The 27,096-nt window shown below is 35.6% G+C and overlaps 1 protein-coding gene and 1 pseudogene across 1 annotated transcript in view; one reads left to right on the top strand and one right to left on the bottom strand.

Annotated features, from left to right (window-relative positions):
• The window catches only part of LOC139006499 (NKG2-A/NKG2-B type II integral membrane protein-like), a 46,713-nt gene that overhangs the window by 7,903 nt on the left and 11,714 nt on the right, over positions 1–27,096 (bottom strand). The window lies entirely within an intron of this gene.
• On the top strand, positions 8,286–21,625 carry LOC139005382 (syntaxin-7 pseudogene; annotated as a pseudogene).

The raw sequence follows: 27,096 nt of genomic DNA, 5'->3' as shown, positions 1-27,096 counted from the left end.
TTACAAGCACTGCAATTATTTTTGTAGAACTATTTTGAAGATATTATTTTGAGACCAGCTTTAGGTTCACAACAAAATTAAGAGGAAGGTATTGAGATTTCCCTTATTCCTCTGTCCCACCCATGCAGAACCTCTCTTTAATAAATATCACTGTAATAAAAAATAAAAATTCAGAGGCAGAGAAGCATTGAACAGACTGTCAAATTACAGTGGGAAGGCTGGGGAGTGTTGGGGGAGGGAAGGTAAGAGATCAAGCAAAGGACTTGTATGTATGCATATAAGCATAACCAATGGACACAAGACACAGGGAGGGTGGGAAGAAGGCGTGTTCTGGGGGTTTGAGGAGACCAGGGGAAGGTTGGTGGGGAAAAAAAGGAGACATATGTACTACTATTTGTAATACTTTAAATAATATCATAAAATACAAAATTAAATAAACTTGCACTTGTAAAAGATAAAAATAAATTCTATACTATGGTTTTATCCCATCCTCTAAATAAATCATTTGAAAACCCTGTGAACAATGTCATTACTTATTACCTGTTATATTCTGAGAAGTTAATAGAGGTCAGAAAATTACGGATGAAAATAGTCTTTAAAACATGCACTTCATTCACACAAAAGAACAGAAAATCCCACACAACAAACTTCTCTAAAGAATATGGTATGCTTTCTAATTTGATAGTGGTGTGTGTGTTTGCAGGGGGGGGGGCGGGGGGGAGCGGGGTTGGTTAGCAGCAGTTATGCTGTTTTGAGAGAAAATGGCTAAATTATTTAAGGTTGTAAGCTTAATTTTTATCTCATCCATTTTTAGTTTTTTTAAAGAATAGAATGGAGAAATGTGTTTATGGCATCAAGATTATTTGCAGTATGTCATTGGAGAGAGGAACAATAATTCTTTTTGCTTTGTAACCAAGTGGCATAGCTTTGCAAATTAGTCTGAAATGAGTTATCTGGGAAATGTTCACTCAAAAGAAAATTATCTGGTCTCAGGTACAATTTATATTGCCATTCTTTTTTTTGTAGTTAGTTGTTGTTGTTTTTTCTCAGCCTTTTCACGCTATCCTCAAACTGGTAGAATCAGTAAATGTTATAAGATAACGTAAACATATGATCTTTTGAACTCTGAAGTATGAAGGGGCAAAGAATTACTACTCAGTCTGATCTCTGCACATTTCATAGGGTTAGTACAAAAGTATCTTTTAAGCAAATGTTATCATTTATAAGTGACTAGAGGCCTGTTGCAACAAGAGATTCGTGCAATTGGCCTTCCCTTCCACCACCTGCTGGCACTGGCTTTCATCTGGCACCCAGAACCCAGGCCTTTGCTGCTCTGGCCCAGAGCCATCAGTCTTCGCTGCTCCTGCGGGAGCCTTCAGTCTTCGCTCTGCTGTTTCACGCCTACGTATGCACATTAACTGCCATCTTTGTTGGGTTAATTTGCATACTCTCCTGATCGGTTGGTGAGCATAGCAGAGGGATGGTCAATTACATGTTTGTCTATTATTAGGTAAGATGAGTGTTTTGAAGACTATGAAAGAGTACTTGGTCATGCTAAACCGGTAATAAAACAAACACATTGTAAAGTCTATAAATGATCAATCTATGTCCTTAAAAAATTAGATATAATAAAGATGAGATTTGCCTATAAATCAAATTACAATTTTGACAATTTCTAACCTGTGATTGACTCAGGTTAAGGAAATCACAGCCTGCTTAAGGAAATGTAGACTATAGCCATTGTATTAACTGTAAACTAGCTCAATAATCTACATGCAGATGAGAGGCTGTAATTTTACATCATCAGATATCTTGTGGGTTTTTACATATCTTATAGATTTTTCCACCCCTCTATGGTAAAAATGTTAGTTAACTTACTTCTGATACCATTTAACTTTTGGTAATAGAGGCCAGTTTTATACTCTGTCCTATTGACTCCTACAAGAATGGAAGAGTTTAACATGTAGAAAGAATAAAATATACAATGTTGCTAAAATTAAGGAATTTAAGTGTCAGGCAAATGTGATATATGCATACCTGTGTAGGACATAATTATTTCAAAAGAGGTGTCATTAGTCTCTACAAAATCAGTTTTATTTGGGTTTGGGTTGTTATATTTTAAAGTGTTAATAATGAACGGTTTGAAATATCAAAGAGAGATGAATTCTAAGTGAACTGTTTCTTCTGATTTTATGCCAGGACATTTCTCCCGCTCTCTTCTACCAAGCTTTCATGGATATGGTTGAAATTGAGTTTTCACAAACACAAAACCAAATTCTGTTTCTAGTTACAATAATTCCCAAACAAAAGATTTGGACATTGCCTGCTATTTTTAGTCACTTTCTAGTATCACATGCCCACACCCCTTCAACCCCAAATTGATGTCTACTAGAGGCGGTGAATGTGACCTTACTTGGGAATAGAGCCTTTGCAAATGTAACCAAGTTAAGATGAGATCATATTGGTGTAGGATGGGCCTTAATTAATACAGATGAAATGTATAAGAAGAGGGACATTGGACACTGAGACAGAGACACACAGGGAGAACAATGAGATGAATGAGGCCAGGATTGGAATAATATCCCCTTAGGCCAAGGAATGCCAAGGACTCATGGCTACACCCAAAATGAAGAGAAATGCAGGGCACAGAGTCTTTCCTAGAGTCTTCAAAGTGAACATAGTCCTGTTGACACCTTGATTTCAGACTTCAAGCTTCCAGAACTGTGAAAGAATAAATATTTGTGGTGTAAGTCAGAAGGAAAGTAAAATATATAATGTGAGATGATAATAAATGTTGTATGAAATTTGAACAAAGTAAGAGGAATTGAAAGTATCATCTGTGAGAGGGAACTAAAATTCCATCTGTGTCAATTGGGAATGTAATATTTGGACAAAGATATGAAGTTGGTGTGAAAACCTGCAATGGTGATAAATTTGCCCCTGTTCATCACAAAATGTCAGTCTTCTCCTGGTCTCAAGGAGATTCTCCATCTCCAATACCTTGTTTCTTATTTCTCTTTTTGTTACTTATGCTGAATATGTGTGAAGGATAGAAAAGTTTAGACAAACTCTTCAATCACTATGATGCTACGTGTTGTAGGCATTTTATATCAGAGACGTAGCAATTGAGATAAATGAGATTTAACTACATACACAAAAAGTCACTATTTACCCAAGACAATTCCAAGAAGTCTGATTACTTTTATTTGGAAATATTGGCTTTGATCAACTAATTTCTTATTCAGACTTAATGTCCAGATCATTTAATTTTGTGACTTGTCCTCAAAATTTGATAAATTATATTGGTAATTTGTCCTTTAAATTTAGGAATAATTTTTACATCAAGAAATAATATTAATTTGTTAATTAATTTAGTTAAAATACTAAGAAACTCATATCTGGCAATATTGAGATCATGTGAGGAACTATGTTTGTGACTACAAAGTATGTGGGTATCTTATATTCTGGCTTCTGGGATTTCCATAATGCTTACAGGTGGTCCTAACTGCTGGTGCACTACTCTCTTCTCCCCATCTTCCAATGACTATTATTGTGGATTAGATTAGTTTTTGGGGAATCTACGTTTTTTACCCTGACCACTATGAGAAGAGTATACTTTTTAGACAGTTAACACTTGGAGTGGGGGAAACGAGTTAAGTCGGCTCGCGTGAATTGCGCGTACTCCACGGGAGCTGTCTTAACTCGGTTCATAGATTTGCGGTGGAGTGCGGGAAACGTGTAAACTCGGGCCGATTGTAACTGCGTATTACCAAATATTTGTTTGTTTGCCGTTCACAAAGATACCTACCTGCGTATGCGAACCGTTTCATACCCATTGGGGTAATAGGTATCATAAAAATCCCTGATTTTGCGCGGGAAACCTAAATAATTGCCCGCGTCAGCTTATATTTTGGCGGGAAATTCACCCCACACCGGAGTGTTAAAAAGGTTGGCCAAGTAACTTGTTTTGATAATGTTATGTGATCTGGACAGTAACAGATTATGAATTCTGAGTTCAGGCATCAAGAAGCACATTTCTGTTAGCCATGCTGAGAGTTGCTAATCACTTCTAGGAGGTAATGTACCAAGTATCCCACTATTCAGAGAATAAAATATAAAAAAATGAAATGAACTTTATCTGTAGTCTTGAGTTGAGCCCATACATGCCCAGTCTACATCAACTGAAAGCCAACCAAACCAAAAATGGGTAAATGATAAATAAATGAATAAAATAAATGCTGGTTTTTAAATGTCAATGAAACCAGATTGTTGGTAATGCAACTTCAGCAATTAGATACAAACTAATTTTGAATATTGACATATTTTCTCTATGTGAATCTAAGGAATAAATGTACAGAATATAAAGACAACATCCATATCGAAAGAGATAATGCATATAAAATATTTATTTATTTTGCAACTATTAAGCGAGAGCAGGATCTCTCCCAACTATAATTGAATTATTGTAAAAATATCTCTGAATGATTGTGGCAAATTACTCAAGTTCATCCCACATTCTGTCAATAATTAACTCTTTGACTCCCACAGATATTGTATCCTTTAATTTTTATTTTCTTCATAACTTTACACTCTATTGTGTCCATCAAACATGCTCCTAAAGAATAGTAATTAAGAGTGTCAAAACGGGGAGGCAAAGAATTTAATAAACCAAGGTACCTTCCAAAATATCTAAAATCCAATAGAAAAAAAACAAACATGTAAAATATACCAAAGGACACTAATTATTATCCAGTGAAACCACCAGTCCACACCAATAAATGACTCTAATTATGGATAATGCTGCACCAAAATAGATTTATAAGATATATGTGTTGGTTCCATATTCTGAATAAGTGGGGCATATTTAAATAGATTTTCTATAGAAACCTTGGGATTGTTGCATAATAAGCTTGAGTGTCAATTAAGAAGTCATTACTCTGGGCTCGAAATCTATCTTTACCACCCTTTGTGAGTTAATGATGCTAGGTCCTATAAACCTTTTCTTCCCTGTCAGCTCACCTGATGTTTTGCTAGTAAAAGGCACAGGAGAGACGTGCCAGAGAAAGGGCTCTTCTTCCTGGTTTCATGGTGAGTTCTCTTCTTTGGCTACAGAGATGTGGGTAACAGCTACACGTATGCAGGAAGTTCCTGTGGTGTTCCCCCTCCAGCAGGTGTTTGTGGCTGGTCCCAGTCCCTCTCCTCCAGCCTCTGCCTGCTGACACTGTGGCAGGGAGGCCTTCCTGCTTGTTAGTCATAATGAGATCCATCCTCACCAGTGTGGGCCAGCGGACTTGAAACTGCTCTGTCCTACCTCCATCCAGTGAGCATACCTGCCATAAAGCTTTCTGTAGTGACTCTGTCTTCAATGGAGTCTAAAACCTGGCACCCATGTGGTTTCCATTTTGGTAATCTTCCTTAAGCCTTAAGAACATTCTGTAATTTTCTTTTATTCCCCTCTCTTACCAACAAGTAGTTAATAATTCCTTGAATCAAACTTTCCCTCCTTTTTTGCTTCTAATTCAATACATTTATACACCTTGTGACCCTGGGATGTTCAGCCCCCATTTTGAACATTTAAAGACTTGTTCAAGTAAATTAGTGTGCCTTGCCAGCATGACCAAGGGTGATCCCAAGTGGGGGAGGGGTGAAAGGATTAAGGAAAGACAGACAAGAAAATAATAGCTGGGTCTCGGCGGGATGCTGCCTCCCTGATGAGAAGACAAGGACAGCGCCCACAAGCCCTGTCTTTATTTTATAGCAGATACCACGAGGCAAAGTAGGAGCGTGATCACGTTGTTTACAGCATTCTCCTGAGTTTCAACCTCACTCAACTACATGCACCCAAACTCTATCACAAGGCACATGGAGCTAGGTGTTTGGACCATAGGTTCAAGCTTACAACCACAGCCACTGGCTATAATTGTGCTGGGAGGGCCCTGCCCTCCAGCTGGGACTTGCACTTGGCAATGAGAGGACCCTGTCCTTTCATTAGTCCGAGGCTTAAACCTGGCCAAAACACTGTACCCTCGCCCCACAAATTAGTTTGAAAATATTTGCTCAATTATTCATGTTATGCAGACTTAGAAATAACAGTTCTTTTTTATTTTATTTTTTTATTTCAGAGAGGAAGAGAGAGGGAGAGAGAGATGGAAACATCAATGATGAGAGAGAATCATTGATCAGCTGCCTCCTGCACGCCCCCTAGAGGGGATCAATCCCACAACCCAGCCATGTGCCCTTGACCAGAATCAAAACTGGACCCTTCAGTCCGCAGGCTGACACTCTAGCCACTGATCCAAACCAGCAAGTGAAGAAATAACAGTTCTTGATATTATAATTCATAATATGTACATGATTTATTTTAATGAATATTTGAAGTTTTAAAAGTGTACAATATGTAACTGGATGTATATTTTTTAATTGACATAAATGTAGATTTAAAAATAACTCTGTAATACCAAGGGTGAAGTGTCAGATAAACTATGGATTTTGAAATAAAAGTTCATAATGATTTTAGAGAGAGAGGAATAGAGAGATAGGAACATCGATGAGAGAGGACCATTGATAGGCTGCCTCCTGCACACCTCCTACTAGGGATCGAGCCCGCAACCCAGACATGTGCCCTGATCAGGAATTGAACCATAGACTTCTTGGTGCATGGGACAATGCTCAAGTACTGAGCCACAGCAGCCAGGCCAAACTGTGGACTTTCTGTTCTATGAAGAGACAAAGTAGAATCATTCTCAGTAATAAATGTACCACGATGGTGAGTGATGTTTATAAAAGGGAGGCTCTGCATGGTGGGGACAGAGGAATAAGGGAAATTTCAATACCTGCCACTTAATTTTGTTGTGAACCTAAAGCTGGTCTCAAAATGATATCTTAAAAAGAGTTCTACAGAAATAATTGCAGTGCTTTTAAAGAAACTAGAAATGTGTTATTTTTAGATGTTGGGAGTACCATTATACTAGATTTAGGTAAGCTAATTTGACTGGTGCTTACAAACATAGCTTTTATTTTCTAAACAGGATTCAGAAGAGAGCTTGTGGTTGTAAAGCTTTGCAAATGTACAATTCTTATGAAGTTCTGAAGTTATTTCAGATCTGAAATACAGAAATAATATATCATTAATCGGATCCCATACAACTTCATATTTTAATAAATAAACTCTTTGCAGTAATATTTACATATCTAAATATGGACAATTCTTATAATATTTCAACAGAAACATTTAGTTCACAGTAAACACTTGATTTAATGTACTCTGGATTTAATGGAAAAAATATCAGGTTTATTTATCACATGTGAAATTAACACCTTGCCAATTTTAAAATGTTTAAAAAATAGGTTTACTTACAATTAAATTAACAGGGTATTTTTTTGTTCTTGATTCACCATTATTTTTTTAAAACTTTAGCAACTAGACCATACGTTGGAAAAAACAATGTAGTAATTTCTCTGACAAAAATAAATATTACATATCTACTACTAAATTGTACATATTTAAATCCAAGAGTCAAAGCTCATAAACAAGGTACTGCTAATGGTTAGCACATGATCACACCACATCGCCTGTGGTAACTGGTGCTGTTGCCCTGAAGCCTGAGGGCTGAAGCCACACACCAGCCAAGTACATTTGTTTACCTGTCTGGACTGGGGCATGCATGCATTTACTAGATGTTTTCCATATAAATTTTAAATTATAGTAATAGAAAGAGAAAACTTTGCTGTGAAATGAAAGATTCCTATGTACTTAATTTTAATTACACAAATGTGTCATCATAAGTACAAACTGGTAAACTAACAAGGTTGTCAATTTTTGAACATGTATTCATAAACCTACTTTCTAACCTAATGGCTTTTGCCTCTAGTGGCTATCTCCTTGCCTGAATTAGTATGTTATACCAAAGTTTTACTGTATTTGTGTAATTGTTTATGCATTGATTTTTATTTCTAAGATCAATCTCTGACTGAAAGCATGAAGATGTAAGATATATAAGTTCTCAAAAACTTACGGTTTGGAAGAGAAATCTAAGCCATTTTCCAACACCAACAAATTACTATAGTTTCTGTGGTTGAGTTGAATCCATGGAAATTCAATGAAAATTTTCAAAAAATCCTATGAGACAAACATTTTTATGAGAACTTAGGTAATTGAAGTCATACAAACAGCTAAGTTGGCCACAGCTGGAGGAAGAGGAGGAAAATGAGGAGGTTGGGTGACTGCTTAGTCTAATGCACAGCCCACCCACACCTGATGCAATTAGTGAATAAGCAAACCAACCATGTCTCACATGCAGAAGTTGTTGTGACCCACCCAGCTGGCCCAGCATATCCAACATCCAGAAGATCCCAAGATGTTCTGTGGAATTATAGAGGTCTCTGAATCAATTAGCAACACCTCAAGATGCACATGAATTTAGGAGACAGTTGCAACAGAAGCAACAGCCTCCTAACAAACTTGCCAAAGGAACAGAAAAGTATATAAACAAATTGGAAAACAAAAAACATATAATATTGATTGATGCAGAAAAAGCATCTGATAAAATCCAACACCCTACTTTGATAAGAACTCTTTTAAGGGCATAGATGACAAACCTACAGCCAACATCATACTAAATGGGCAAAAACTAAAATCATTTCCCCTAAGAAAAGGAACTAGACAAGGATAACTGATTTCACTACTCTGATTTAGCCTAGTACTGGAAATCCTCGCTGTAGTGATCAGACATGAAGGAATAAAAGGCATCCAAATTGGAAAAGAAGTAAAGCTGTCATACAGATGATATGATATCTTACATAGAAACACTTAGGATGCCACTTAAAGGCTACTAGATTTAATAAATGAATATTGACAACATAGCAGGATACAAAACTAATACCCAGAAATGTATGTCAATTTTATACACCAAAATGAAATCAGAGAAAGAGAAACTAATAAAAAATCCCATTTACCATTGCACAAAAAAATTAGGATATCTAGGAATAAACTTAACAAAGAAGGTAAAAGGCCTACACTCAGAAAATTACAGTACATAAAAAAAGAAATAGAGGAGGATATAAACAAGTGGGAGATATAAATACCATGTTCATGGATTCGTAGAATCAGCATAATTCAAATGTCCATACTACAAAAAGCAACCCTAGATAGATTCAATGCAATCCCTATTAAAATGGTATATTTCATAGATCTAGAACAAACACTCTAAAAATTTAAGTGGAAACAAAAAAGATCCCAAATAGCCACAGCAATCTTGAGAGAGAAGAATAAAGTGGGAGAGATTACAATATTAGATATTAAATTATACTACAACACCACTGTAATCAAAACAGCCTAGTACTGGCACAAGAATAGGAATATAGATCAATGGAACATAATGGAGAACCTGGAAATTGGCCCAAACCATTATTCTCAATAATATTTTACAAATGAGGCAAGAACATACAATGGAATAAAGATCATAAAATTGAGTAAAGACAGCCTCTTCAATAAATGATGTGGAGAAAATTGGACAGGTACATGCAAAACCAAAATGAAAGGAGACCACCAGCTTACACCATACACAAGTATAAACTCAAGTAGATAAAAGGCTTAAGTGTAAGTCGTTAAACCATAAAATCTTAGAAGAATCCATAGGCAGCAAAATCTTGGACATCTCTCATAGCAATATTTTTGTGGATACATATCCAGGACAAGAGAATCTAATGATAAAATAAACAAATAGGACTACATCAAAATAAAAAGCTTCTGCACAGGAAAAAAAAAAAATCAACAAAACAAAAGGGAGCCCACTCCATGGGTGAACATATTTGCCAATGATACATCTGATAAAGGGTTAAAATACAAATTATATAAGGAACTCATACAACTTAACAAAAGGAAGACAAACAAACCAATTTAAAAATGGACAAAGGACCTAAAAAGACACTTCTCCAAAGTTGACATACAGAAGGCAAAGAGACAAATAAAAAACTGTTCAAAGTTACTAATCATCAGAGAGATGCAAGTGTAATGACAATGAGGTATCACCTCACACCTGTCAGAATGCCTACCATCAACAAACCAACAAATGACAAGTGCTGGCAAGGATGTGGAGAAAATGGAACCCTAGTAACTGCTGGTAGGAATGTAGATTGGTGCAGCCACTATGGAAAATAGTATGGAGTTTCCTCAAAAAGTTACAAATTGCACTGCTATTTGACCCAGTGAACCCACTTCTAGGAATAGATCCTAAAAAACCCAAAACATGCATCAGGAGGAATGTATGCACCCCTATGTTCATAGCAGTGAAATTTAAAATAGCTAAGATATGGAAACAGCTCAAGTGCCCATCAGTAGATGAGTGGATATAAAAGGCATGGTATATTCACACCATGGAATACTATGCAGCAGGATAAAAGAAGGATTTCTTACTCTTTGAGACAGCATGGAAGATCTGGAGAGTATTGTGTTAAGCAAAATAAGCCAGTGAGAAAGATAAGTGTCATATGATCTCACTTATATGTGGAATCAAATGAACAAAATTAAATGATGTACAAAACGGACCCAAAATATAGAAGCATAGAATAAACTGATGAATTTCAGAAGGAAAGCTGGGGTAGGTGAGTGGGGAGGGAGAGATTAACTGAGAAACTTATATGCATATATGCATAGCCCATGGGCACAGACAACAGTCTGGTGAAGGCCAGGAAGTGGGGGTGGGGTGGTGGGAGTAGATGGGGGATAGGAAAAGGGGGACATCTGTAATACTTTAACCAATGAATATATATTAAATAATAAAAACAGTTTGGATCGCTGCCCACCACGCTCAGTGAACAGCGTCAAAGGAAAATGCAGAAGGATCACTTAGTTAACGCTGAGTTCACATCACTGACAAACTTTCCGAAGGTCCAGAGGCAAGCTGATGAGAAATAGAAAGAGTTTGTTGCTCCCGTGGGAGCCAGTTCTGGAGAATCTGGTAGTTTTCCTGAGGAAAACTCAGAAGAAAGGAATCTTATATCCCGGGAAAACCAAATTCAACCTCAGGAGCAGGTGCCGGATGAGGAAATTAGGGAGGATGACCTTTGCCTTACTCATGAGAGTCTTCTGTTAGGTAATTTGAAGCTGATATTATGGATATAAATGAGCTGTTTAAAGATTTGTGAATGATAATTCATGAGCAAGGAGATGTGATAGATAGCATAGAAGGCAAAGTTGAAAGTGCAAGAGTGCATGTCCAACAAGCCAACCAGCAACTGTCAAGGGCAGCAGAATATCAGAAAAAGGATTCTGCATGTTGCTGTGTGATGCACACACCTTTAAATAATTGTAGAAATCTACAACTGGCTAACAATGAAGAATGGAACAAAACTCTTAACCTTTGTATTTTATGTGACTATATTATAATTATTTTGATTTCGGTTTTAATTTGTATATTGTGAATATGCATGCAGTTTCTGGTAATATTAAACAATGAGAATAATTTTTGAGCAACTTTTAAAAAGATTTGTCAGTTACAATTGATATCCAATATTGTTTTTGTTTCAGGTGTACAGCATGTTGATTGGGCACATGTATAACTTTTGAGGTGAACACCCCAATGGGTCTGGTACCCACCTGACAAGATGCATTGTTATTTGAGTATTGTTGACTGTATTCTCTATCTATGCTGTAATTTGCATCACCACAATTTTATTTACAACTGAATTTAAAGAACACCTTTTGGATAAAAGTTTCAAAATGTATAACATTATTTTTGTCACATGAAAACATTTTTAATTTGTTCCCTATCCCACACTATATATAAAATCCAATTGCAGATGAATTAAAAATTAAAATGCAAGAAACACAATTTAGAAAGGTTTAGAAAAAATACAAATATATTTAGTAAAATATTTTTAATATAAAATCATGAGTCATAAAGAAACATTAATAAATTTGACTGTGTTAAAATTTTAAATATCTATTCTTGAAAGTATCAGAAAGGAAGTAAAAAGGAAATAACACAAACTTGAAAAAGATTTTGCAATAAACGGAATCAATAAAAATAACAGAACACAGAATGTGTTTTAAAAACACCAACAGTAGCCCTAATTGGTTTGGCTCAGTGGATAGAGCATCGGCCTACAGACTCAAGGGTCCCAGGTTCGATTCCATTCAAATGCATGTACCTTGGTTTTGGGCACATACCCAGTAGAAAGTGTGCAGGAGGCAGCTGATGGATGTTTCTAACTCTTTATCCCTCTCCATTCCTCTCTGTAAAAAATCAATAAACTATATTTTTAAAAAAACAAAACCACCAATAGTCAAGAAGGAAAAGACAAATGACTCAAACAATAATAAAAAGTCATAAACAGGTACTTCATGGATAGGAATTGGAAATCCTATCTAATAAAGAGGGAATATGCTAATTGACCATCACACCCTCACAATGGAGGTGTCCACAGCCAAGAAAGAGGGGATATGCTAATTGACCTCCATGCCCTCACAAGATGTTGGCACCAAGTACCTTCAGCCCCCCTCATCTAGTTGGAGTTCCCCAGCCCCCTCAGCCCCACCTCATCCAGCTGGAGTTCCCCAGTTCCCCATTTCTGCCTCATCCGGCCAGAGTTCCCTAGTCCCCTCTGCCTTGCTGGGGGGCTGCAGGCACTATGCACCTCGTCCAGCCTCAGTCCCCAAGTCCCATCAGCCCTGCCCCATCCAGCCTCAGACCTCAAGTCCCCTCAGCCCTGCAGGGGATGGCAGTTGGGGACAATCATGGCAGCAGGGGTGCAGTTAGGCGTCAATCAGGCCAGAAGGTTAGCAGTTAGGGGCAATCAGGCAGGCAGGCAGGTGAGTGGTTAGGAGCAGGATTGTGAGAAGGATGTCCCAGAATTTCATGCACCAGGCCTCTAGTGCTTAATATAAAAATGTATAAACTTTTAGGCTGTTCTTCATTTCCATATAGAGGTAACCATTTTGTATCATTGAAAAAGGAATTACATTTTCCAATTAACTCACTTGCCTTTTTAATCAATGTTGATTTAATGCACTAATCTGAATACTCTGAAGATAATTGTCTTAATTAATAATTTCGATTTTATCACATTCTTACATAGCACTTTGAAACTGAATGCAATGTTTTACATGTCAAGCTATGAGACTTCAAATGGGAACAAATATAATATTGAGTGACTAAATAAATTGTAATTTGCACCCAAAATAATGATGATTTTAAAAATGGAAAACAAAAACAAATAAATTTAATTCTAATTTACAGTATTTCAATTTGCTATATGTTGTTACACAACGGACACATTAGGAAAATGTATTAGTACAGTTAAGTGAAGAGGACAAATGGACAAAAATGCAAATTTCACAGCTCTGAAAGTTGATTGAAAACTAATAAAATTTATAATTATTAATTATTGGGAAAGCTGCTAGAGATTTAGTTTAAAACAGAGCAAATTTGTGGTCTTCTTATCTAAGGTTGTTCCCATTTAAAGACCCCAATATGAGACTGAAAATGTAGGTAACAGTCAAAAACACTATTTGCACTTATAAATTTAAAGAAGAGCTCATATAGAAAAGATAACGATTCTAGGAAGGAAGATAACAGGCAGCACACAGGAGAACTGGTAGGGAGACATGAGCAGGCACCTCTCATTCTCTCGATACATAATCCCATAAGAACTAGTGCCCAGAAAGACGTGTTCTATCCATTAGCAATCAGAAAAATGCCTACTTATGTCAAAATGATACTTTTATATAATGATCAGAACATATAGTATTGAACGTTCTGTTCTGGCAGTACTAAATCTTGGATCATGGAATTTTTGGATAAAATGTGTATTTACATAATAAACTAGAAAATGTTGGGATAATCTAATAAATTTGGCATATACATATATTTATGACTCTGTAATTTCATTCTGATTCATAGAGGACAATAAATTTTAACTATCTACATATGCAATTATAATCATATAATTGTACTAGAGGCCCGATGCATGAAATTTGTCCAAGTGGTTTGGCCCTCACAGCCATGGCAGCTGCCTCAGCCCTCGCAGCCCTGTCTTTGTCCAGAAGGTTGTCCAGAAGGTCATTTGGCTCTCCAGTCTAATTAGCATATTATGCTTTTGTTATAATAGATTTATACATTATTATATTATTATAAATATAATATTTATAGCATATGAATATAATGTATTATATTTAATATATATCAAATATAAATTGTTTTAAATACAATGTAATATTTGAAAAAAATCAGACACAAGGATTTTCATAAAATAGTCATAATACTCACATATTAAAAAAAACTATATTCTGGGTAGAACAGATTAAAAATGTCATGTCTCTACAATAAATCAGTGAAAATTAACAAATTACAGATAAATGCAATAATATGGAGAGATTGCAACAATATCATGTGAGTGTTAAAGGAGACACACAGAGAGGGGCTACTGTGGACAGGCAACTTCTATTTCATGACTTGTAATTATATGGTTCAATTAAGCTTGTAATTAATCTGCACTATCATGATACCTTCAGTTTCCTTGATGTATAGTAAAATTAAGTAGCAAAGTTTACTTTAGAAAAAAAGCATTTACAGAAGCATGGTTATCTATAAAAAAGCAAGGTCTGGAAATTATCAAATGTTCATGAATGGCATAAAATATAAAAAAAATTAGAGTCAAACAATGCATGTTAATAGTCCTTAAAATAAGTGAACTATGAATATATACAAAATATGAATCAATTCTATAAATATAGATTAAAATAGCCTTTTAAATAAAATGGAAACATTTAAATCTTACCATTTCTTCTTTGTTATCTATGTAAAGCAGGTTAGAGTTCTTAGAAGCACAGGCCTGCAAACTCTCACTCCACGCTTTTTTTTCAGTACTAATGTAATAGCAATTGTTGGAATATGTAAACCACTCCTTTGCACAATGTCCACAATGATATGCTGAAGAAAGATTATAAAATTTTATCAAAAACAATTTAAATTATTAAAATGAAAATTAATTTACATACTTGCATAGGTATATACACATTTATGCAATATATATAAAAGAAAACACACTCAAAGAGAACAGTTAGTCTCTTGTTTCCTGGTTTACGTTCCATATTAAGCAAACAAACAAAAATATCCACTCTCTACATGTACTGAATGTCAATGAAGAAAACCATTTTTTAGAATCCTAAAATTATCTTTGAGCCCATCTGCAACCATGGGTATTACGATCTTAAATGAATATTTCTTCATATTGTTGCATAAGAAAACACTCTTCCATAGTCATTATGAACATTTCTTGCCTGGTATTATTTGTAAATATTTATTGCTCATTTCATAATTTATGTTCTCCTCCTCAAAAAGTCTTTTGTTATTTTTTTCCTAGCGTAGGATAGAGACAAAATATAAACTTTGCTAATATCAGAACTTTGAAAATTTTTATGTACCTTTCAGGATCTTTTTGTTGAGGGATGAATTGTTCTTCTCCAGTTTACCAGTACCTTAAAAAATTAAGGTAATTGTTTAAAAAGTAATTAATCTAAATAAATCATAATAATTTTTGTTTTTAGCTTGAAGTTTTTTTAAATATTGTCTATGATGAGAATTATCTGTAACAAAATTAATTTACTAAGAAAAATAAATGAAGTAACACAGATTTAAAGGAAAATATTGTAAAAGCCTATGGGAACAAACTTTACCATCTCTTACAGTATTGGCTTACCCAATCTCAAGAATTAATTTGCATTTCTCAGTAAGGTCTTTTGCATTCCTATAAAATATGTATTTAAGTTATGAAATCAGTATATATAAATGAGTAAAATATGTTCTAAAAATCATTCTATTTTTATGCATTTGACAAATTCAGCATAGCACATTTATGTAAATGTATACATTAAAATGAGAATTCTATTCTGTAATACTGTACTATGAAATGCTTAGAGGCACTCAGATTCTTTAAAATGATGTTTCCCTAAAATCTTCCAAAAATTTACCAGGCATAAAAAGTATCACTCTTACTACACTGTACATCAAGATAAGGCAGATAACTCCCAGGACCCCAGCAAAGAGCTTCTCTGGAGGTGATGGTGAATCTGCAGGAAGAGAAAGGAGAGATGGAGGTATTATTTAGACAGTTTACATATAAGAGAACCCACGTGCACAGCGAATCATAAAGTCGAATCTTAAAACTGTATCTAGCAGAGGAATCCTCCAGTCAGATGTACCACTTCTTTTTCTGAAAACACGATTCTCCAAGAGTAGTTGGTCAAAGACGACACCTTACAACAGCGCCTCAAAGAAATTAGCCCTCAGATTTCATATTAGAATTCTGTCTTCCAACTTTAAGCTCTGACCCTTACAAATGAACAAATATGTGAGCTAATTCCCTACTCTTTTGCACACCTCTATATCCCAGGTGCACATCCTAGAACAATTATACTGTGTGTCTATTAAATGTGTCACCTTTGCTTTAGTCATCCTTGTAATTCCACTGAAGGTCTTGAAAATCACTTGAAAGTTTATTCCCACACAGAATATTTATTGTTCAGTCGGTACAATGGCCTTACCTTTCACTTGCTGTCTCCTTAAGTCCTCAGCCAGATTCATTTCTGAGTCATTTTCTTGTTGGACATCCATCTCTGAGGCTGGGTAATGACAGGGATGGTGCCTATGACAACAGTACTTAAGTAATTAGTAAATGATGTGAACAGTGACAAGACCCCAAGGATAGTCTTTGTGGGTGGAGTGTGAGATAGTAGCAGTACTCACTTTGCATTTGACCAATGTGAAGTCTTGTTCTAATCTACATAGTGATTTAAATGTGTTTCAGAATAGAATAATAGTTCTTAAAATGATATTCTATGTTTAACATAATATTATTGGTTGAAGCAATGAAAAGTAAGAAGTTAACAAAGAATAAAGAAAATCAGAATAATGATATCATTATTAAAGTCAGATTCCATGAAACATTTTAATACAATTAGAATAACTGTGAAAATTAAAATGCTGTATAGAAAAAAGTGATGCACTAATTTTTATGTTTTTATGACAATTTATGGCTACAGATTGAGTGTTTTAAAGTTGGGAGAATAGTAGTATTAGAATATACCGTACTTTTCTTTAATACATTAATTTTATTTAGTCACTTATATTTATTTATTAAAAGGGCAGATGATATTTTAAAATATCACGTGGTATATTAAATAATTGTGAAGCTCTGAGAAATCATTATAATTTAAGAAAATATTTTATATGCTGAAAAATGCTACATGACACTCTAAAGGTATCCAAAACTTACAAAAATAAAAGCAATAGAAAGTTAAAGGATTCTTAAAAATACTAATTTTACACAAGTAACTTACAATTTATTTTAACATTTAAAATATGAAACCATAAAATGATTAATAAATGTGTACATCATTTATGGAGGAACATTTTTGGTGCAAAAATCCTGAAAGATCCTAGGGCTATCAAAGTCAGTGAAGGTGACTGTAGTGTGTAGGCAAATGTAATAAATCTGATAATTTATTCAATAATTCAGTCAATGAACTCTGCAGTCAGTGAGATCTAGAATAAATTCTGGCTTTGAAATATATAATGTATTACCTTTAAAAGTTATTTAGTGTTTAACAACCTAGCTTACAACCTAGCTTAATCTAAGGTTGGAATAAAATATTTTAAGATACAATGCATGTAAAGATAACACTCAATCTGATATTTATAAACTCTCAGTATGTCACTTGTTTTAATTATTTTAACACAATTGCCTTGTTACTATTTCTGACTCATATCAGACAATGAAAATGTAATTCATTAAACAGGAGTGTCTTATCGGCGTGGCATCTTTTATCATATCTTGTTCAATTTCTAAACAGTATTTTGATTGTTTATAATTTTGTCTAAATATTAAACAACAAAGGTTTTTAAAACTTTAAGCATATAAAGCGAGACTAACAAATCCTGGTTTTTATTGCAAGTCACACTGATTTTATTTAATCGAAATCTATATGAGGAATTATGTTTTACCTTCATGACTTGATGAATTCTTATTAAGAATTTTTTTAAATATGGGATTAATATGAAATAATATACATTTATGAGTATATCTATTAATTAAAAAATCCAAAATCCAATGGTATTTTATTTAAGTTATACTGATTTTCAAGCACAAAGATACATGAATATATGCTCTTTAGTAATTTTGTACAGGCACAAATTTGAATATTTTAAGATATCTACCAACATATTTCATATTTTACTCTTTTTACCCATAATTGTACAAATAAGGATACCAATGTGTTTTTTTTATTTATTTGATTGTATGTGAATTGTACTTCAGTAGTACCACATCTAGCATTTGTAATTCCCATTAAATGAATTGGGCCAGTAGAGAGACAGGAGAGTAGACCACATACCTCTGGGAGCCAGTAAGTTATGAATCCTTTTGTGGGAGGCCAGGTCACTCCTGTAAACAATATCTGTGGTCTCCACTGAGTGGCCTGTGAAGACTGAGAGTGAATCTAAAGTAGAAAAAAGTAGATTTCTCATCACTGTGTCACTTAGAGTTTGAACAGGAAATTCTTACACTTGGGCAATTTTGAAGATGATTTATCTCATCACACATCTTCCAAATGTAGGAGACTTTGAGCTTGTAGTGTGTCACTTAGTTTGTCCCTTGGTAAGTGCCTCTGAGAAATTATTTTCATATTCTAAAAGATTTCTAGTACAAAAGACATGGCCATTCATGCTGTTAACTTATTTCATCTTAAAATCACAAATCTAAGGCCTTGTGAAGAGTATCTCAGATCTTTAAGTTCTACTCTTAGACAAAGTTGCTAAAAATGCCATTACCTCATTTTACTTATACACTCATTATGTTATTGTAATTATAATAGAATAAATCTAAAACCATAATTTCATTAACAATAGCTACTTAATGATGTTTATCACTAATATTCTGGAGAATTACTACATTTTCAACATATAGTAACTGTCACAAATATTTATTCTCAAATGTATATTCTCACACTCTCTTGTTTTTAAAATTGCTGTATTTAATTTTATTATTTGTATATTAGAAATATAAATTTTCCTGATATTAATAAATGTCTGTGATGTATAAGACATTAAGCAACACTGAACTATACCATATGTATAAAATTGAAATATTAAATTAATACTCATATTATTTATTAATTCATATTTAAATTATAATTAGCAGTTTGTATTTTAATATAAATATTTGTTGTAAATGACAAAAACCCAAGTCTAACAATGTAGGAGGAAAACAAATGTAATTTTTAAAAATTTCACTTGACCATACCTGGGGAGGCAGAAATAGTAGACTTTGAAAACACATGTGAAGTGACCCATGACCATTAGAAGAAATAAAACATTGCATTTAAATTATCTAGTGTGAATCAGATAGAATTTTTCATCTTTCTCATATTACATCCAGAATAGAGGAAATGTTTATCTTCATTCGTGAGTAAATTAAAATTGGGAGTACCATATGATCCAGCAATGTCATTTCTGAATGTGTATCCAAAGAAACAACACAATTATTTTATAATTTTTAATTTATTGATTCATTTTCAATATAGAGAAAGGAAAGAGATTAGAGAATGAAAGATAGATAGATAGGTAGAAAGATAGATAGATAGATAGATGATAATAGAAAGCAATCAAGTTGTTGTTCTAGTCTTCTTTTAATGATTTTTAATTAATTTATTTAATTTTTTTAAAGTTTAAAATTTTTTAATAAGTTGACAGAATTGTGTGTCTATTACCAAAAAAAAAAACAACAACAACAACACCCAATACTCAAAAAACAGAAAAGCATTGTTTGATTCTTTTTTATCTTTATTGATTAAGATAGTACATATGTTTCCTTATCCCCCCCATTTTCCTCTTCCCCCCACTCATGCCCCCACCTCACTGGTGACTGTGTCTATTGGTTAGGCTTATATGCATGGATACAAGCCCTTTGGTTGATCTCTCCTCCTTACCACCACCCTCCACTACCTTTCCTCTGAGGATTGGCAGTCGGATCAATGCTTCTTTGTCTCTGGATATGTTTTTGTTCATCATTTTATGCTGTTCATTATATTTCAAACATGAGTGAGATTATGTACTAGTATGTGCCCTGACCAGGGATCAGCCAGTAACCTTGGCGTATGGGGATGATGCTCTAACCAACTGAGATATCCAGTCAGGGTAACACAACTATTTGCAAAGAGATACCTGTACTCCCATGTTCATGGAAGCATTATTCACCATAATTAACGTTTGAAAGCACCCTAGGTGTCTTCAGTGGATGAATGGATAAAGAAAATATTGCACTCACAGAGGATTATTATTCACCCATGAGAACAAGAAATTTCTGTGATTTGTCATAAGGATGAACCTGAAGGCATTTTGCTAAGTGAAATAAGCTAAACAGAGAAAGTGAAATACTGCATGGTATTATTTATATGTAGAATTAAAAATATGAAATTCATTAAAAAGTGGTTGCCAGAAGTTGGGGGAGGGTGGAGAAAATAAGTGAAGTTGGGAAAAAGGTACAAACTTTCAGTTATAAGATGAATAAGGCCTAAGGATCTAGTCTATGACAGGGGACTAAAGTCAATAACAGTTATTTTATAGTTGAAATTTACTTAGAGATAGAACTTAAATATTCTCATCAAAGGGTAAAAATGGTAACAAAATAAACCACAGATTATAAAATTTTCCATTGAGAGGCACCTGTGCTGAATTTGAAAAAATCTAAAAGAAAATTCTATAAATTGATAGTAATGTAAAAACCTAGGGAATATAGTCCATAATATTAAAATAAGTATATATGGTGCCAGATGGGTAATAAACTTATTTGGGGGTCACTTCATAAATTACATAAATGTCTAACAGCTATGCTCAATAGCTTAAACTAATGTGAAATAATATTGAATGTCAACTGTAATAACAAATAAAAATTCACAGGCAGAGAAGCATCGAACAGACTGTCAAATTACAGTGGGAAGGGAGGGGAGTTTTTTTGGGGGGAGGTAAGAGATCAACCAAAGGACTTGTATGCATGCATATAAGCATAACCAATGGACACAAGACACAGGGAAGGTGGGGTGAGAGCATAGGCTGGGGGTTAGGGGAGGCCAGGGGAAGATCAATGGGGAAAAAAAGGAGACATATGTACTACTATTTGTAATACTTTGAACAATAAAATAAAATACAAAATTAAATAAAATTGCACTTGTAAAAGATAAAAAATAAATTCTATAATATAGTTTTATCTCATCCTCTAAATAAACCTTTTGAAAACCCTGTGAACAATGTCATTACTTATTACCTGATATATTCTGAGAAGTTAATTGAGGTCTGAAAATTATGGGATGAAAAGAGTCTTTAAAACATGCATTTCATTCTCACAAAAGAACAGAAAGCCTACACAACAACCTTCTCTGACAAATATGGTATGCTTTCTAATTTGGGGGGTGTGGGGGTGGGGGGAGTTGGTTAGCAGTAGTTAATCCTGTTTTGAGAGAAAATAGCTAAATTATTTAAGGTTGTAAGATTAATTTTTATCTTATCCATTCTTAGTTTTCTTTATGAATAGAATGGAGAAATGTGTTTATGGCATCAAGGAGATTATTTGAGGTACATCATTGGAGAGAGGAACAATAATCCTTTTTGCTTTGTAACCAACTGGCATAGCTTTGCAGATTAGTCTAAAATGAGTTTTCTGGGAAATGTTCACTCAAAACAAAATTATCTGGTCTCAGGTAAAATTTATATTGGCATTCTTTTTTTGTTTTTAGTTTTTTTTTTTTCTCTGCCTTTTCAATCTATCCCGAACTGTTAGAACCAGTAAATGTTATAGGATAACATGAACATATGATCTTTTGAACTCTGAAGCATGAAGGAGCAAAGAATTACCACTCAGTCTGGTCTCTGCACATTTCATGGGGTTAATACAAAAGTATCTTTTAAACAAATGTTATCATTTATAAGTGACTAGAGGCCCATTGCACGAAAAGATTCATGCAATAGGCTTTCTCTTCTCCTGGCTACAGGCACCAGTTTTCCTCCAACAACCAGGACCCAGGCCTATACTGCTCAGGCTGGAGTCTTCAGTCATCACTCTGCCATTTCGCGCCTACATATGCAAATTAACCGCCATCTTTATTGGGTTAATTTGCATGCTCTCCTGGTTGGCTGGTAGGCATAGTGGAGGGATGGTCAATTTACATGTTTGTCTATTATTAGGTAGAATGAGTGTTTTGAAGACTATGAAAGAGTAGTTGGTCATGCTAAACCAGTAATAAAACAAACACATTTTAAACTCTATAAATTGTTAATCTATGTCTTTGAAAAAATAGGTAAAATAAAGATGAGATTTGCCTAAAAATCAAATTACAATTTTGAAGCTATCTAACCTGTGATTAACTTGGGTTAAGGAAATTGTGGTCTGCTTAAGGAAATGTATACTATAGCCATTGTATTAACTGTAAACTAGCTCAATAATCTACATGCAGATGAGAGGCTGCATCACCAGGTATCTTGTGGATTTTTACATATCTTATTGATTTTTCCACCCTTCTATGGTAAAAATTTCAGTTGACTGACTTCTAAAACCATTTATTTTTTGGTAATAGAGGCCAGTTTTGTACTCTGTCTTATTGACTCCTAAAAGAATGGAAGAGTTTAATATGTAGAAATAATAAAATATACATTGTTGGTAATATGAAGCAATTTAAGTGTCATGCAAACTTGATATATATGCACCTGTGTAGGAGATAATTATCTACACTAATAAAAGAGAAACATGGTAATTAGCGTACGACCTTTCCATTGGCTAATCAGTGAGTATATGCAAATTAACTGTCAGCCAAGATGGCGGCCAGCAGCCAGGCAGCTGGAAGCGAACATGAGGCTTGCTTGCTTCAGTGAAGGAGGACTCCAACATCCCCGCTTGCACTGCCGGCCTCTGAGCTGGCAGTTTGAAACTTTGTAACAAATATAGAAGCTAAACAAAACCGCAGGGATCTCAAAGCTGGAGTTATACATTGTTTCGATTATAGAATGCAAACAAACCAGCAGCAGAAGCCTCAGAGCCAGAACCAGAGCTAAAGCTGGCCCAGAATAAAAAAAAAAAAAAAAAAAGAAAAAAAGGAGCGGTTGGGAGCTTCAGTCAATCGCCCGCCTTAAGGCAGCCCTCAGCCCCTCACCCAGACTGGCCAGGCACCCCAGTGGGGACCCCCACCCTGAAGGGTGTGTGACCAGCTGCAAACAGCCATCATCCCGTCATCCAGGCTGGCCAGGCACCTCAGTGGGGACCCCCACCCTGATCCAGGACACCCTTCAGGGCAAACCAGCCTGCCCCCAGGCCTCTATCCTATATAGTAAAAGGGTAATATGCCTCCCAGCACCGGGATCAGTGGAGCAGCGAGGCCTCCCAGCACTGAAATCAGCATGACTGGGGGCAGCGCCAAAACCCCCTGATCGCCCTGCGGCTCTGTGTGTGACAGGGTGCGGCGCCCAACCTCTCCCCCCCCGCACACACAGGCCCTGCTCTGTGTGTGACGAGGTAGAGCCATAACCTCCCCATCGGCCCTGCCCTGAGTGTGACAGTGGCTGCGCCCCAACCCCCTGATCGGCCCTGCTCTGTGAGTGACAGGAGGCAGCGCCCCAACCCCCTGATCGGCCCTGCTCTGTGTGTGACAGGGGGTGGCGCCGCAACCTCCCCATCGACACTGCCTTGAGCGTGACAGGGGGCGGTGCCCCAACCCCCCAATCAGCCCTACCCTGAGCATGACTGAGGGTGACATTGCAACCTCGCAATCTGCCCTGCTCTGTGCATGACAGGGGGCGGCGCCCCAACTCCCCAATCAGCCCTGCTCTGAGCCCGGCCAGGGGCTGCACCTAGGGATTGGGCCTGCCCTCTGCCACCCAGGAGCAGGCCTAAGCCAGCAGGTCATTATCTCCCGAGGAGCCCCAGACTGCGAGAGGGCACAGGCCCGGCTGAGGGCCCCCCCCTTCCCCCCCGAGTGCACAAATTGTTGTGCACCGGGTCTCTAGTTTCCAAATAATTGTCATTAGTCTCTATAAAACCAGTGTTCTTTGGGTTTGAGTTGTTATATTTTAAAGTGTTAAGAACGAACAATTTGAAATGTCAAAGAGAGATGAATTCTAAGTAAACTGTTTCTTCTGATTTTATACCAAGACATTTCTCCCCCTCTCTTCTACCAATCTTTCATATATATGGTTGAAATTGAGTTTTCACAAACACTAAAACAAATTCGGTTTCTAGTTACAATGATACCCAAACAAAAGATTTGGGCATCACCTACTATTTTTAGTCACTTTCTAGTGTCACATGCCCACACCCCTTCAACCCCAAATTGAAGTCTACTAGAGGTGGTGAATATGACCTTACTTGGGACTAGGGCCTTTGCAAATATAACCAAGTTAAGATGAGGTCATACTGGTGTAGAATGGGCCTTAATTAATAGATATGAAATGTATAAGAAGAGGGACATTGGACACCGAGACAGAGACACACAGGGCGAACAGTGAGATGAACGAGGCCAGGATTGGAATAATATCCCCTTAGGCCAAGGAATGCCTAGGATTCAGAGCTATACCCAAAATGAAGAGAAATGCAGGGCACAGGGTCTACTTTAGAGTCTTCAAAGTGAAAATAGACCTTTGATACCTTGATTTCTGACTTCAAGCTTCCAGAACTGTGATAGAATAAATATTTCTGGTGCATGTCAGAAGAAAAGTAAAATATATAATGTGAGATGATAATAAATGTTGTATGAAAACATTTTGAACAAAGTAAGAGGAATTGAACATATCATCTGTGAGAGGGAACTGAAATTCCATCTGTGTCTATTGGGAATGTAATATTTGGACAAAGATATGAAGTTGGTGTGAAAACCAGCAATGTCGATAAATTTGCCCCTCTTCATCACAAAATACCAGTCTTCTCCTGGTCTCAAGGAGATTCTCCATCTCTAATACCTTGTTTCTTATTTGTCTTTTTGTTATTTATGCTGAATATCCGTGACAAGTAGAGAAGTTTACACAAACTCTTCAATCACTATGATGCTGCGTGTTGTAATCATTTTATATTAGAGAAATAGCAATTGAGATGAATGAAATTTAATTACATACACAAAAGTCACCATTTCCCAAGACTATCCCAGGAAGTCTGATTAGTTTTATTTGAAAATATTGGCTTTGATCAACTAATTTCTTATTCAGACTTAATCTCCAGATCATTTAATCTTGTGACTTGTCCTCAAAATTTGATAAATTATATTGGTAATTTGTACTTTAAATTTGAGATAAATTTTTACATGAAGAAATAATATTAATTTGTTAATTAATTTAGTTCAAATACTAAGAAACGTATATCTGGCAATAGTGAGATCATGTGAGGAACCATGTGATTACAAAGTATGTGTGTATTTTATATTCTGGCTTCTGGGATTTCCATAACTCCTACAGTTGGTTCTAACTGCTAGAGCACTACTCTTTAATCCCTGTCTTCCTATGGCTATTATTGTAGATTAGACTAGTTTTGGTGGAAATACATTTTTCCCCCCCTGACCACTATGAGAAGAGTATACATAGTAGACAATTAAAAAGCATGGCCATGTGACTTGTTTTGATAATATTATGTGATCTGGAAAGTAGCAGATTATGAATTCTGAGTTCAGGCATCAAGAAGCACATTTCTGCTAGCCATGCTGAGAGTTGCTAATCACTGCTATGAGGTTATGAACCAGGTAGCCCACTGTTCAGAGAATAAAATATAAAAAGAAGATATGAACTTTATCTATAGTTTTGAGCTGAGCCCATACATGCCCAGTCTACATCAACTAAAAGCCAACCAGACCACAAATGGGTAAATGAGAAATAAATGAATAAAATAAATGCTGGTGTTTAAATGTCAATGCAACCAGATTGTTGGTAATGCAACTTCAGGAATTAGATACAATCTAATCTTGAATATTGACATATTTTCTCTATGTAAATCTAAGGAATAAATGTACAGAATATAAAGACAACATCTATATCCAAAGAGATAAATGCACATAGATTATTACTTTATTTTGCAATCATTAAGCGAGTGCAGGATCTCTTCCACTTGTAATTGAATTATAATAAAAATATCTGAAGGATTGTGTCAAATTACTAAAGTTCATCCCCCATTCTGTCAATAACTAACTCTTTCACTCACACAGATATTGTATCCTTTTAATTTTTATTTTCTTCATAACTTCACACTCTATTGTGTCCATCAAACATGCTTCTAAAGCATAGTAATTAGGAGTGTCAAAAGGAGGGAGACAAAAATTTTAATAAAACGAAATACCTTCCAAAATATCTAAAATCCAATAAAATAAAAAGAAATGTAAAATATACCAAACGTCCCCTGATTATTACCCAGTAAAACCACCAGTCTGCACCAAAAAAATGACTCTAATGATGGATAATGCTGCACCAAAATAGATTTAGAAGATATATGTGTTGGTTCCATATTCTGAATAAGTGGGGCATATTTAAATGGCTTTTATAAATAAACCTTGGGGTTGTTGCATAATAAGATTGAGTGTCAATTAAGAAGTCATTACTCTTGGCTCCAAATCTATCTTCACTGCCCTTTGTGAGTTAATGGTGCTAGGTCTTATAAACGTTTTCTCCCTGTCAGCTCAGCTGATGTTTTGCTAGTAAAAGGCAGGAGAGAGACATGCCAGAGAAAGTGCTCTTCTTCCTGGTTTCATGGTGATTTCTCTTCTTTGGCTACAGAGATGTGGTTACCAGCTACACGCATGCAGGATGTTCCTGTGTAGTTCCCCCTCGAGCAGGTGTTTGTGGCTGGTCCCAGTTCCCTCTCCTCCATCCTCTGCCTGCTGACACTGTGGCAGAAAAGGCTTTCTGCTTGTTAGTCATAACGAGATCCAACCTCACCAGTGTGGGCCAGCGAACTTGGAACTGCTCTGTCCCACCTCCGTCCAGTGAGCATACCTGCCATAAAGCTTTCTGTAGTGACACTGTCTTCAATGAAGTCTAAAACCTGGCACCCATGTGGTTTTCATTTTGGTAATATTCCTTA

Source organism: Myotis yumanensis, unplaced genomic scaffold (assembly GCF_028538775.1).
Source record: "Myotis yumanensis isolate MYYU_CA2020_CCGP unplaced genomic scaffold, mMyoYum1.0.hap1 SCAF_3, whole genome shotgun sequence".
NCBI classification, from domain to species: Eukaryota; Metazoa; Chordata; class Mammalia; order Chiroptera; family Vespertilionidae; genus Myotis; species Myotis yumanensis.
This window is presented reverse-complemented; position numbering and strand designations above follow the sequence as displayed.